The following is a 13,420-nucleotide window of genomic DNA, read 5'->3' on the forward strand; positions in this document are numbered from 1 at the left end:
TATATGGATGTGTTAGGTAGCTTATTTTTTTGTGATTCAAGAGAGGCTATTTTCTATATTGAACGCCGACCACCTGAGCTGGTTTTCATGGTCACAACTGGACCAGTGCTGGGTATCTCCAGCCTCCTGCCTGGCCATCCTGTTACCAAGAGCAGGAGCCCAAGAAACAGCACGGCTGTGGTCCAGGCCGAGCCCTGAGGGTGGCACCGGCCCACGCACTGAGGAAACAGGGTCGGTACTGACAGCGTCGCTTAGAAGCACTCGGTTAAAATGAAAAAGGTCCACAGAGGACTTAATGCTTTACTGGTAATAAATGGTGCAGAATGGTCAGGTTATTTACCTTTAAAACCTGGTTTTAACTAGTGTGAACCAACATCTTTAAAGGAAGATGCTGTCAGTCTTTGAATCTGATGATCAACACATCCCGTATCAAATTTATGAATTTACACAACCTTGGCATGAAACGTACTGTCATTACCGTGACAAATTCCACTGCCTTAATTGACATCCTAAGTGTAGGTGGGAGAGCGTCTATGACTCGTGGGAACAAATCTGTTTCGCATAATGCCCCCCAAGTTATTGGGGAAATACAATCTGTGGCTACCTCTCCAGGCAACACAGAAACCACCAGCCTGCTTCCCCAGGGGCAGCAGGTACCTCGTACCTAGTAGGCAGAGGCCTGGGCCACACGGCAAGCAGCTCTTTAACTAAGGAGACAGGGTCTAGGCCACTATCAGGGTCTTCAGCAAACTTCTGGCAAAGCTACAGGTTAGGCCAGCTGACACAACGGTGTACCTAGTTCTCCAACATGCCAAAATAGCAGAAGCTGAGTACAGCTGCAGACGCTGGAGGGGAGTGAGGAACACCCTACACCCCAGCATCTGCCCTACTGTCGAAATACCCCCCAAACTCGCCAGTATACCTACCTGGGGTGTAGAGAATGAAAGCCCTGAACTACAGAAGAGCCTAAAGTTAAATGCGCATTACTGCCTCTGGGCGACAAGGATTAGGGGAAGGAAAGGCCTGGTTCCAGCAGAAGGCAGGTTTCACGCCAGGCAGACCCCGCGTCACAGCGGTGTCAGGCCTGCACGGTGGGCCCTCATGGTCCAGGCTGCAGCGTGGGGTGCTTTCAAAGTGATTTTCTCCCATTCCTCTGCTTGTGAAGAGTTGCGTTTAAGGATGTAAGTATTTCCATTTAAAACACATGTTTCTGGAAAATTCCACACCAATCAATTTTACGGCAGAAATAACTTAAAAGTTTTAGATACAAGCGGTAAAGAAATTCTCTCTTAACAGCTAACAACGATGTTTAATCCTTGGTTTCTTTCTAAATCAACTTCCACCCCAGCAGCATGAGGGAGGCTGGACCAGGACGGCCCATCTTCCTTTCGCCCGCTTCCTTCAAGCTGCACAGGGCTCTGGTCAGGGAGGACGGATCTCCTCCCCCGACCCCCGTGAACGGCTGGTGCTCCCTGCAGGCCGGCCCCCCACGGGCTGCACTGCGTGTGCACTCGGCGGCCAGACCCCGCTCGGCCACTGAGAGGAGCGGGGACGAGGCACACACGGGAGACCCCGGGGCTTGGAAGGGGCCACCTGGGGCCTGGCCATGCCACTGCACCACTGGGCACGAGAGCAGCCACAGGCGCCACGGAAACAAGACTTACACGCACTGAACTGAGGGTTTTGTCGTTTTCACATGTCCTAAAATAGGGAACTTCTGATTTCCTTCAACTATTTAAAACCTGTGGAAACCATTCTTCCGGCTGGCCTGCAGGTCCCAGATCACAACCCCACAGCAGATGGGGAAGGAGCAGTGGGCACTTGGGGCGCACGTGCTGCTCTAACTCTCGTGGGGACGTGGCTGCAAGCTGACAACACGTGTGGCCGACACGGGGACACAAACACGAAGTGGCAGGTCTACGAGAGCCACACCGGGCACGGGACACACAGTGTGGGAGGTTCAGGCCCCTAAGACCAACTCCACACCAAGCTGGGACCCCCCCTCCTTCAAGGACAGACGTCCTCCCTCCTTTGAAAGCGTTAAAGTAAAAGTCCTGTTCATCCCTAGTCTGAGTGGCTAAATTAATCTCCCACAAAAAGGCACATCACCTGGATTCAACGTGATTTTACTGGGATATAAGTCTCAAGGGATTTCCAGAGCTCTCCTGTGATGAGGGAGGAAGACCTGATCACAAGACAACGCAGGAAGAGATCTTTCTCTGGGTCTTCAGTCCCTTCTGCTTGAGAGCCGCCCCGTAACTGGTTCTGGAAACTAGTATCGACAAACGGTCTTTCTTAAAGTATACGTGAGTATCCACTTCTAGTTACAGAATCTTGATGTAAAGAATTTTAAAAAACAAATTCTTCATAAAAGCACAGAATTACAGACAAAAGTTCTTTTTGTTAGGATTTCCTTCTAAAACTCAATCTAAAACACCCCAAACATGAAAGAAGTAAAACCAGGCTTTCCTGAACATAGCAAAGTCCTCTGATGGTTTCCAGAGAAGTAAAATTAATCAAAAAGGGTCATTCCGAACCCCCAACGCACTCCACCGACCTCGGAGCACGCCACAGTCTCGGGGCCCAGGAAGGTGCTGGGATGGCCTGGGGGTCGCACAAGACAGAAAGACGAGCACAGACGAAGGTTCACTGACCTGTGAACAAAAACCCGCGGAGAAACCCCCGCGGTTAAAGAGCTCGGCAAGAGGAGGAAGAACGTAACTTTGCTACTGCTGCAGTTAAAACACCGAGCAGCCTGAGAAATAAGGCATGCAAACATATCCGCTCACAAGAAGAGGACCAGCGTTGCACCATCATCAATAACTGTGCCAGCGGCCCTGCTGGTGGCTAATACTTGCTGTGATCCCGCCCAGAACAGGGGGCTTCCAGCGTAACTTTGCAACCAGAAGCAAGGCTGAAGGCTTTTCTCCGGTTTGAGTCGTACACCAATGCCTGGGTAACCCGGAACACCAGAGCATCACCATGGAAACAAGAATACATAAAACCCTGCTTATGTCAAAGAATTCTGGTGGACCTCTGAAGCAACAGAGGAGGACAGGTGTTTCACCAGTCAGGTGAAAGGTGTGCTAACTATTAAGAACAGGAAAAGTTGCCTTAACTACTAGGAACAGTTGTTAACTATTAAAAACAGAGGCAGATACATTGTTCCACTGGAAGAAAGAGAGGAACATACACATGACTATCTGACGACACTGGAAGGAAACCAAAAGCCCACAGAACCGAGGGGATTGGACCCTTGAAACAAGGGACCCCAATGGCTCGTACATCCCTAGAACTCGGCAGAAAGCACAGTCTCTCTCTCTCTCTTTTATTTTTTTGCCATGCCGTGAGGCAGGCAGGATCTTAGATCCCCCAACAGGGCTCGAACCCGTGCCCCTGGCAGCGAGGGCTCGGGGTCCTAACCGCTGGACGGCCAGGGAAGTCCCAGAAAGCACAGTCTTAGAGGCTCCAGGTGCCAGGTGGTGGAGTCAGGAGTGGGCGGGGAGGAGATCTGTACAGACAGGAAGGCCCCCCAGAAGGGGCGCCACCCACATAACACCCAACCCCTTCACACCCTGGGCAGCCTCCTGCTGTGCCACCAGGGAGAGCAACACCTGGTGTGCTGGGGAGCCTCCCCGACCGCCTCCACCGCAGAGAACACCGGGCCTTTTAGTGCCACCTCCCACTGGACCCGAGGTCGGCATGACAGTCAGCGCGAGGGCCACCTATCCTGCTGTGCCAAGTCCCCACTCATCTCCCAAGGGAACCACCCAAGGTCCTAACAACCTGCCTGCCTTCTGCCCACGGTGGTTGTGACCTTCCTCTTTTCACTCTGAGAAACACTGGGCCATGTGCCACCAAACTGGTGAGCACATCCTCCTGCCCAGAGAAGAATCGGCCACCAAGAGGGCCGTGCTGGCTGCTGTGTCCGCACAGGACCGGGTGGTGCGCAGTCAGTCTGTGACCGTCTCCATGTCTCCCCATCGTCAGGCCACAAAGCGGGGCACCGTTTATTGCCAGGCCATGCACTGGTCAACACAGCGAGCCACTGATCTCCACAGATTTTCTTCATATCTCACCAAGCGACCCATGAGGCTTGCATCCTCTCCTCTGAGAAAACCACATCCTTGTCAGTTTCCCATCATCGTAAGTGAAACTCAAGAACCGAGACGTGTCTGTGATTTCACCCCATCTGCAAGCTATCACGCGAGTCTGCACTGTTTCACAGATGTGGCAAAGGCAAGACCCCTGATCGCAGACAGAGGACTCTGTTCCTCAGCAGCTGCGGCAGCCAGAGGACCAGCATGTCCTTGCTCCAGTGCCCACAGGATGACACAGACGGCCAGGTGAGACCCATGCACACAACGGGTGATGTTACAGGACAGGAAGCCAGTCTTTTATGATGGGCCGTGAGCATGCCTGCCCCGACCTCTGGCAGGAGAGACTATGGCTGTCTTCTAAACAAACATCCTTGGACAGCCCTGAAAGATGTTCACGGCGGGGGAGCAGGGGGAGAGGGAAGGAGCAACTGGATGAAGGTGATCAAAAGGCACAGACTTCCAGTTATAACATAAATAAGTTCCGGCGATGTACAGCACGGCAACTGTAGTTAACACTGCTCTATGGTATATTTGAAGTTGCTAAGAAAGTAGACCCTAAAAGTTCTCATCACAAGGAAAAAAACACTTCTCTTTTTCTCTTTTAATCATATGAGATGATGGCTGTTAACTAAACTCATTCTGGTGATCATCTGGCAACATATGTAAGTCAAGTCATTATACTGTACACCCTAAACTTACATGGTGTTGTGTGTCGATTATATATGATACAACTTAAAGGAAAAAATGATGTTCATGAATTCAGAGTAAATATTGTTAAAAATTAAAATTTCCCAAATGTATCTATAGATACAAGACAATCCCAATAACAATCCCAGCACGATTTTATGTGGAAACTGCCGAGATCTGATCGTTTACATGGAAAGGCAACAAACCTGAAGAACAATCCTGAAAAAGAACTGACTGGAAGACTCATAGAGCCGTACTTCAAGACCCTCTCCCGAGAACCAAGAGATTCCCAACAGTGTGGTACTTACACAGGACGTACAAGGGCGTCAATGGGGTAGGGGAGACAGCGAGCCCAGAAGGAGACCCTCACTTGAACTGGCCACAGGATTGAGGGAGTGAGTGATGTTTGGTGACAAAGGCTTCCAGAGCAATCCACGTGTCTTTTCAATAAGTACTGCTGGGGGTTTCCCTGGTGGCGCAGTGGTTGAGTGTCCGCCTGCCAATGCAGGGGACACGGGTTCGTGCCCCGGTCTGGGAAGATCCCACATGCTGCGGAGTGGCTGGGCCCGTGAGCCATGGCCGCTGAGCCTGAGCGTCCGGAGCCTGTGCTCCGCAATGGGAGAGGCCACAACAGTGAGAGGCCTGCGTACCGCAAAAAAAAAAAAAAAAAAAAAAAAAGTACTGCTGGAATACTGGCTATCCTTACGCAAAAGAAGTGAACCACAACCCTCATCCCAACCCTTACACACAGAAATTAATTCAAGATGTATTTTAGGCCCAACTATAAAAGCTTTTCTATGAAGTTTCCATAGCAAAACACGGGACATCATCTTTGTGACTTAGGGGCAGGCAAAGGTTCTTTAGGTCACAAAAAGCAATAACCATGAAAGAAAGAAAATTGATAAATGAGACTTCATCAAAAAACAATGTCGAGAAAATGCATAAACACGCCAGAGATTGGGAGATAATATCCATAAAAAATATCTTCAAGGACTGGTCCCTAAGACTAATAAAGAACTCCTAGAATTCAATAATGAAAGGACCAAAATGTAATTTAAAAGCGGGCAAAGGATTTAAGCATACATTCCCAAAAGAAGATAGACAAATGGCCAGTACACACATTAAAAAGTGATGAACATCACTGCTCATGAGGAAATGCAAATTAAATACACAATGAGATACTACTACATACCCATTAGAATGGCTAAAATGAAAACACACCAGGGATGTACAACTGGCATATTCATACAGTGTTGGTAGCATTTTCAAATGGTACAGCCATTTTGGTAAAAGGTCTTACAGCATTTCATAAAACTAAACAAATAACTACCCTATGATGCAGCAATTCCAATCCTCATTACTTACCCAAAAAGGAATGAAAACATACATCTACAAAAAGACTTGTACAAAACTATTTATAGCAACTCTGTTCATAATGTACCCAAACTAGAAACAGTCCAAGTTTCTGAGCGACTGGACAAACCGTAGTACGTACATATAGTAATCTCAACAAGAAGTCAACTGGTGATACATACAAACACATGGGTGAGCCTCAAAACATCACACTGAATGAAAAAGCCCTACTCAAAAGACTACTCATTGTATGATTCTATTTAAATGAAAATTCTTGAACAAGCAAAAAAAAAAAAAAAAAAAACCACCCAAACTATTATTGAAAAAAACCCCAAAAACAAAGGTTGGTAGGGAATTAACTGGGAGGGGCATCAGTGAAATTTCTAGCTCAATAAGCCTTTGGGTTGCAAAGGTACATGCTTTGTTAAGGTTGGCAACCTGTATAGTACTTAAGACCTGTGCAGTGCATCGCTACAAAATGTTACATCATTAACAAATGATGTATAAACAAATATGGAATTCAAGTTAATGAACTGCATGCTAAATGAAGTTTACTAGGGAGAAGTGTCCTGATGTGGGCACTTACTATAAACTGTGTCAACAAGTGAGATGGATGGATGGATGGATGGATAGATGGATGGCAGGATGACAAACAGAAGAATCTGCAGGGGGCCTATGAATGCTCACTGTAAAATCCTTTCGACTTAGATGTTTAAAATTTTCCATAATTAAAAAATGTTGAGGAAAAGTCAGTATTTATTCTTGATTTTAAAAACTCAGAAATAAAGGAAGCTACAATAACTACTAGGAAAAATAAGCAAGTTCAGTAAAGTCACAGGATTAATAGTAGTATTAAATAATTAAAATGAAAAATTTTAAATCTCCATTTACAGTATAATCAAAAAGCAAAATATTAGTGATAAATTTAAGCAAAATGTCTAAAACATCTATGCTGAAAATGACAAAACATGGCTGAGAGAAATTAAAGAATACCTATAAACTGAAAGAAACACCATGTTTATAAATCGGTGGTCAGTTTTATTTAGTTGTCAATTTTTCCTAAATTGATACACAGATGCAACAGAATCCCAATCAAAAATCCCAAAGCTCTTTTATATAAATTGACAAATTAACTCTAAGGTTTTGTATGTCAAAGTTAAGAATCTAGAATAGCCAAAACAACACTGAAAGAGAAGCACGAAGTTGGAGGGCTTATATTACCTAAATTTAAGACTTATTATAATGGCTGAAATTCAGACAACAAGAGTAAATGCTGACAAGGATGCAGGACTAGTGGAACTCTCATACATGCTGGTGTAAAACACTACTGAACAGAAACCCCAATAGAAGACCAGCAGGGGGAGCGCTCACCCCTGCGACAACAGCCAAGCGCAACAGGAAGAAGAAAGACTCCTGTTCTTTCCTGCCAGGACTCAGCCAATGAAAAGTCAGGCTCTGTTTACTAAGCCCGCCCCCTCCCCTGTCCCCTCTATAAAAGCGTCTCCTTCCCTTGCCGTGGGGGGACCTGCACGTGGTTGCTTCGGCTGAGATGCTGACTTGCAATTCTCTGCTCATCCCGAATAAACCCATCTCTGCTGGAGAAAACCTGGCTGTCTATTTGCTTCAGATCAACACTGGCGAGTATGGAAAACTGTGTGACAGTTCCTTAAACATACAGCCGCCTCAGCAATTCTACTCCTAGGTAAATACCTAGGAGGAAACCCAAGAGAACCGGGAACATACGTCCACAGAAAGACCTGCACGAGAATGTTCACGGCAGCTTTATCCTAACGGTCAGAGACTGAGTCGGCCCAGGTGTCCATCAACAGGAAAGCAGATGAACAAGACAAAGTATATTCACACCCTGAACACTTGCCCACAATAAGACAGCACCAGCACTGACCCCTGCAACACGAATGAATGTGCATCATCATTGCGCTGAGCCAGTGAAACGAGATACAGACTGTACACTACGTGACTCCACTTGTCGGAGGGTCCACCAGAGGCAAAACCAATCTGTGGTGAGAAATCAGAGCGGGGAGTCTGTGGATGGGGTTGGGGGGCACAAGGAGACTGAAGTGGTGAAAATGCTCCATCTCTGTCAAGATGGTAGTTACAGCAGTGTACACATCTGTCAAAACTACCGCACACTTAACATCTATTCACTTTCTGTATGGAAGTCACACCTCACTCAGCAAACTCAACAGAAAAACTCCTAAGCAGCTCTGAGGCTAGAATGAACCAGGGGATGAAGAGATGCTCCTGGCAGATGACATCTAAACCGGAGCTGGGTCCTCAGAGACCTGCGTCCTCCCCGCGGGCCGAGCTCCCTGCAGCACACGGCCCACCGGTTCCCCTGGCCACAGTGCTGGGGAGCCGAGTGCCGAAGCCGAGCAAGGTGCACTGGAATGGAAACACGGAGAACGTGTGATACATGTAAAAACAGGACCAGCGCAAAGTAAAACCAACAAGCTGTGCAAAGCATGGACCAAGAGGCTACTCGTCTTACCGCATTAAAACCTCTTTCAGAGCTACAATAGAGCACGGCAAGAACTGAGTAAGCAATTCATGATAGAAAATACAGGCCACCACCACCCCATGAATAAGGTTTAACTCACCAAAGGGAGACACCACGTTCCATCTGGAAGGCTCCCGAGGGTGAGGAAACAGCCTGACGGCTGCAGGTGGGAGCTGTGTTAGTCATGGAGGGCGATTCAACAAAGAACATCGCAAGGTTTAAAACACTCTTACTCTGTATTCGAGAATTCAGCTGAGGAATAAACTCAAGGAAATAACCGAGTGGATGCTCAAAGACGGTGGCACGTGCAAATGGAGAGCAGGTGAGGAGAAATGCAGGAGCCTGGAGAAGGCACCCGCTCCACTGCTCGGAACCAGGCTCAGAGCCTCGCTCCCCGCCCCGCCACCGTGCGTAACCATAGGCACAGAGTTTCAGTTCTGAATTCCTTCAGCAGTGACTGACTGAATTCTGCCCTTTTATATGTTCATCAATTTATTCCTGAAACAGGCTCGTAGAATGAAAGGGTAAAAATTTTCAATGGCCGTGTTTTCCAAAGTGTTAAACGCTAAGTGAACTTTCTAACCAAAAACGAAAGAGAAATGTTATGATTTAGGTTATCAGCAAATGTGGATTTCCACCTGCCCCATGAAAAATGCACAGAACGGAACCACCGTTATTCCCGTTTGCTCCTTCCATGAGACCACCAGATACTTGAGCAGTGATATGCCTCACGGTGTATATGCAGGAAGGTAGGGAGACTGTATATACTGTTACGGTCTCCCTTCTCAGTATGTGATCAGAAAATCTATATGCATGCACATTAAATGGATCCTGTTTGCTAAAAGTCACAATACTCACCCTCTCCATCTACTTTTTCTTACATGACTTCAACAAGTAAAAATGGATTCAAGTTGTTTAAAGGGTAAGGTGCTTAGAAATTTTACCAGTAAGTCACATTTCTGGTATTTTGTTCTGAATAAGAGTAGGATGGTATCTGGTACCAATGAAACCACTTGCTTCTTGCATACTTGACAGACAAATCACAAACTGAGTCAAATCTATGTATGTGTATTGTATAAACAAGGGTGAATCAGAACTTCTCCCGCACAGCTGCTACAACTGAAAAACTATAAAAACATATTTCATAACAACTATGTTATTCTTCAGATACCTCAAAATAGAAAAAAGCATTTGTTATTTTTCATTGACAACACAAACCAAAAATGCCAAATAGAGAGCTTGAAGAAATAATAAATTCCTGTTCTGAGTCAGAATGCTTTACTGTCTGGCTTTATTAAATGGATGGGGACAAAGATGGAATTGTTCAGGAAGTGAGAACAGATAAACTAGGATTTCTGACTTTGACAATTTTCTTTTTAGCTCTATTTTCATAACAAAATAGCAAAGTTAGAAACTACGGTCCTACAGGCAAGGTTCCATATATCTACAATTATAAAAACTTTGCCAAAGTATTCACTTTTAAACCTCAATGTTCCACAAAGAAAGCCAAACCTAAATGCCAAGACATGCCAAAATTAAGTTAAATAAGAATGTACCATACCAGGCGCACACGAAGGACTCAGTAAAGTAACGTTTGTGACAGACTTCACTGATGCCGTTTGATGAGAATCGTTCTCATGAATGACAAGCTGACTCACGGAGAGAGTACCTTTGTGTGGAAAACCCCCAAAGTGCTCCGCGAACAGGAATGAGTACATCCACCAGGGGAATAACACCCACTCCGGGGTGAAATGCGGCTGCTCTACAGCCCACGCAAATACACTTGCACACACAGGCTCAGACCGATGGCAAACAAATCACTTAGGAGCCAGAATATACCTGCTTTGGCCAGAAAATCAAATCTCAGCTCCTGCACGGAGATGCGGGATTGAGGCCACGCAAGTGATCCTCCAACGTCATCTGTCCCAATTCCACGGAGGGACACTAGGGGGCAGCACAGAGGCGGAATGGGAACCCATTTCTTCCCCGGTAACATGAACCTTAGAGACAGTGGGAGCCCGACCAGGGGTGCAGGGTAGTCTTTGTGAGAAAGCGCCCCTCTCTATTTCCTGCAGATGCCATCTCGGGGAGAACGCTTAGGGCGGAGGGGCACTGCCAAATGCAATTGCTACACAGATCCCCGGCGACCTGGAGACGGCCATGGAAGTGCTAAGTGGGGTCAGTATGTGCAGACACTAAGTGTGACGAACCAGCTCTGAGATCTGCCAGGTAGGAAGCTCTGATCGAGACCCTCAGGGTCTCTAAGATGCACCCTGAGTATCCATCTGAAGCAGATGGATTCTAAAACCCAGTTCTGCTAACCAGTCAGCACACTCACCAATTCCACCAATACGTACCAAGTCCCTGTGACACGTCAGGTTTCTGCTTTTTCTGAGGTTACAGGAAGAAACAGAAACAGTATTGCTTTCTTCTATTTTGGAAGTTATACTCAAGTGAAAGGAGTCAGACAAATTAATAAATGTGAAATACATTAAATATATGTAATTGCTAAGAAGAGAAAAACCCCAGGAAGAGGACAGGGTAACGGCAGAGAGCTTGGTCAGGAGGAGCTGAGCAAGCACACCTAGAAGGACGTCCAGCCAGAGAGAACGGCTGATCCAAACCCAGAGGGCAGGGCTGTGCCTGGAGTTTGAGAGGAACAGGAGGCAGGCGGGGGCGGGGGGGGGTGCTTAGTGGAGGTGACAGGGGAAAACGGAAAAGACGAGGTCAAGGAGGCTGGGGGCAGGGGGAGAGTTAAACTGAGTGCCTGTAGCCAAGCTTTATTCGGGGTTTGCTCTCACTAAGACGGATGCCGGGGAACGGCTCTGGGCAGAGGAATGCATTTCAGAATTAACATCTCCAGCTACTCTGTGGAATTAAGAACGGGTAGGCAACTGTGACAACCTCAGCAAGAGGAGGTGTGACTTGCACTAGGGTGGTGAGGTGGAAGACATGCTGAGAAGTGGCTGGATTTGGGGTCTATTTTAATGGGGTGCTGGTAAGATTTCCTGATGGACTGGATGCAGGCTAGGAGAGGAAAATGAAGAATGAAAGCTAACCAAGATATTTGGCCTGATTAACTGGAAAGATGGAGTTGACATTTACTGGGATGTGAGAAGATACAAGAGTTCAATTTTAAACACATTAAGAGGAGACGTGGAAGAGACCATGTGACTCACACATCTGGAATTTGGGCTAAAGATAGAAATTTGGAATTTGTAGGCATTAGAAGTGATTAAATCCATGAGATCATGAAGGGAGTTAAGTATGGATAAAGAGAAAAAGGAGTTTGGGGACTGGGCCCTGAGAGACACAAACATTTAGAAGAGGGAACGAACAGGAGAATCCAGCAGAGGTTGCAAAGAGCAGGAGTGACACTGGAGGAGGACTCGGAAGTAGCCCCCAGAAGCCAGGTGCCCTAGAGGGGGCTCCGTCATTACGTCTAATGATCTTACTAGATCAAATCAGACCCGGAAGAAAGGAAAGAAGAGGTTGACAAATCCTTTCCACTGAAGAAACAACTACAAAACTTGGCAAAGTTGAAGAACAACGACTTCAGGGCCCCAGAAATCCAACAAAAGGCAACCAGTAGATTGAGAAGCATTTACTCATGAAAACCCGCTGAACTCTGAGTAAGAAGAGAGGAAGCTGGTGACCTTGCTGTCTGAGGCTGTCCCCCACCACGGCTCTGACACACTGGTGGCCCTACCATTGTGGGGCTGGCCTGGAAAGCCTGCAGCTTAGCTGTCAAGGGGACTGACTTGATCTGAAGCAGAAGGCAGAAAACCCATGCCGGGAAAGGGCTGCAGCTCTCCCAGCCAGAGGCTGAGGTCCCAGCAGTGGTGACTGACAATGCAGGAACAGGCAGAAATTTATAGGGAGAGCCTGGAAATGAGACAGCCATTGAGGGGAGAGATGACCACTCCACACACCCCACATACAGTGGACACTCAAGGGGGCTATAGCACAGCAAAACCCGTGCAGCCCTGAAAGCTGTCTGAGCTTTGAATGCAACAGAAACAGAAACACAAACCCAGTGCAGAGGGTGGAAGCCTTATGGGCTCAAGGTGTCTGACCATGACCTCTGACCAAAACTTGACTCACAATCTACACAGACACAGGAGTGACTTCTATAAAGTCAGGCCAAAAATCAAGGTAAGAGCTGGGATGGAGGGAGCTGAGCAGAGAAATCTGTGGCCACACACGTAGGGCCACAAGATTCCTTGGATTACATCCAGGCAAGTGACTTAAAACACGCACACACTTGCAAAACAAAAGCAACAACAAAAAACTCAGGGAAAGAATTAAAATTCTGAAATACACATAAAACACCAGGAAAGTATGAGTCATACTCAGGAAATAAAACAATGAAAACTGTCTCTCAGTTTACTCATAATTTGGATTTAGCAGAAAAAGACTTCAGGTCAACCCTTACAAATACATTCAAAAAAACTGGATTAAAAAAAAAAGACTCCATGTTTAAAGAATTCAAGGAAAACATGATGAAAATTATTCAAACAGGAAATAACAAAGAAATAGACCCTATCAAAACAGAACAAAAATTCTAGAGTTGAAAAACACAGTAAGTGAAATAAAAAATTCACTAGATGGACTCAACAGCAGATTTGAGAAGGGAGAAGAATCAGTGAAATTTTCGAGAGACTGATAGACTTTACCCAAACTGAAGAACAGAGAGAAAAAATATTAAGAGGACATATATAATAAAGAGGACATAAAGAGAGAGAAGGCAGAAAAAAAGATA

General features: G+C 46.4%; 1 protein-coding gene across 1 annotated transcript in view; it reads right to left on the reverse strand.

Annotated features, from left to right (window-relative positions):
* CDYL (chromodomain Y like) overlaps window positions 1-13,420 on the reverse strand; it is a 133,728-nt gene that overhangs the window by 50,848 nt on the left and 69,460 nt on the right. The gene's annotated exons all lie outside the window — the stretch shown is intronic.

Source organism: Mesoplodon bidens (assembly GCF_964165515.1).
Source record: "Mesoplodon bidens genome assembly, chromosome: 10".
NCBI classification, from domain to species: Eukaryota; Metazoa; Chordata; class Mammalia; order Artiodactyla; family Ziphiidae; genus Mesoplodon; species Mesoplodon bidens.